Source organism: Silene latifolia, chromosome 9, assembly GCF_048544455.1.
Source record: "Silene latifolia isolate original U9 population chromosome 9, ASM4854445v1, whole genome shotgun sequence".
Taxonomy (NCBI): Eukaryota; Viridiplantae; Streptophyta; class Magnoliopsida; order Caryophyllales; family Caryophyllaceae; genus Silene; species Silene latifolia.
In genome coordinates this window covers 47477217-47478885 of record NC_133534.1, presented here as the reverse complement: position 1 = coordinate 47478885, position 1669 = coordinate 47477217, and positions in this window count along the sequence as shown.

Sequence of the window (1669 nt, the reverse complement as noted above, 5' to 3'; positions counted from 1 at the left end):
TCCCCCGCTGCATAAACACCAAGACCACCAAGATGAAAAGGGAAAGTAGCAAGGCGCCACTGCCAATCCCCAAAACCCGGGCCAGACGCGGTGACGATGCGTTCCAAGTTGGAACGAAGAGCAGCATCAAAAGGAAGATGGACAGACCCAAAAACACTAGGGGAGCAAGTACGAAGGGAGAAATAGAGCTTAGAAATACCAGTACAAGCTCGAAGTAGAAGCAACTCACATTGCGGGTCCTCAATCCTCGCAACCAAGTCCATTAGCTCAATGGTCTTAGTTACTCTCTTTGCCACAATCTCACTGCCAAAACCAATACAAGTACTGACAGGTCCACCCAAAACTGTAACACCCCTCGCGGGCCGAGCAATGGAGGGGGGGAAAACCCCAGGGAGCCGACTCTGAGGATCCTCAACAGGCCAAAAGACCTCCGTCTTGGAGACATTAAGGTGTAGTCCAAAACGGGGGCCATCCGCCATAATCAAATCCAAGACCTTCCCCACCTCCAAAGTATCCCCCACAATGGTGCCATCATCCAAGTACCACGCCTGCATGGAGAGGTCAAAAGTGTCCCGGATTTTGCATAATAAGGGATGCAAAACCAACGCGAAAAGCAACGGTCCCAAAGGATCACCCTGCTGGACTCCCTGACAAGACCACAAGCAATGCTCCCCATAAAAAAGACGGGCAGGGCTGGAATTAGACCTGGCAAACGGGTCAACCGGGTCGGGTTCGGGTCGGACCAGTTTGGGTCGGGTCATGTCGGGTTTCTCAAATTTTCGGATTAGTTCGGATCGGGTCAGTTTATTTCGGGTTACGGGTCTATTTCGGGTTTGTTGGTCGGGTGTGTTTCGAGTCAAGCGGGTCAGGTTAATTCGGGTCAGGCCATTTTCGGGTCAAAGATTAAAAGAAGAGAGGCATTTCAAGTCTATTAGGGTCAATTAAAGTTATATTTTGTCGGGTCATTTTCAGGTTGAGTGGTTTCGGATTGGTCATTTCGGGTCGGGTCTGTTACGGGTCCATGAAAGCTCGGGTCATTTTCGGGTCGGGTCGGGTCACTTCGGGCTTCGGGTGTCATTCGGGTTCAGCCATTCGGGTCAATTTCGGGTCTCGGGTCATCCTTTTCGGGTCGGGTCAACCGGGTCGGGTTGATTTTGCCAGGTCTAGCTGGAATAACAAAACTCCATCCAACGGGAGAGAACAGGGCAACGTCGGCGGACTTCCTCAAGCATGGTCGTACGATCAACAAGGTTGAAAGCATTCTGGAAATCAACCAGTAACATGGAAAGCCCCACCTCAAAGACTTCCCGAGCCTCAATGAGCTTCTGGTTCAAGGAATGCAAGATAGCCTCTCCTCCACCGGACACACCCACCCCAAACTCAAACCAAAGAAAATAAGAGGACAAAGAAGGACCCACCATAAAAGCACCAACCTTAGAGACAAGCCGTCTCCAGACCGTACTAACAAGAATAGGACGTACCCCACCACCGGCTTCACAAGCGGCGTGAGAGGGGCGCCGCAATGTACTCTCCCAAAGCAAGAGGGCACCGACCCTCAAGAAAGAGATTAACCACCCTAGTAATAGAAGTGACCAACTCATCGAAAATAGCCACGGCGGCCCACTCAAACAATCCGAGAAGGTCTTTGGTACGGAAACCATCCCTCCCA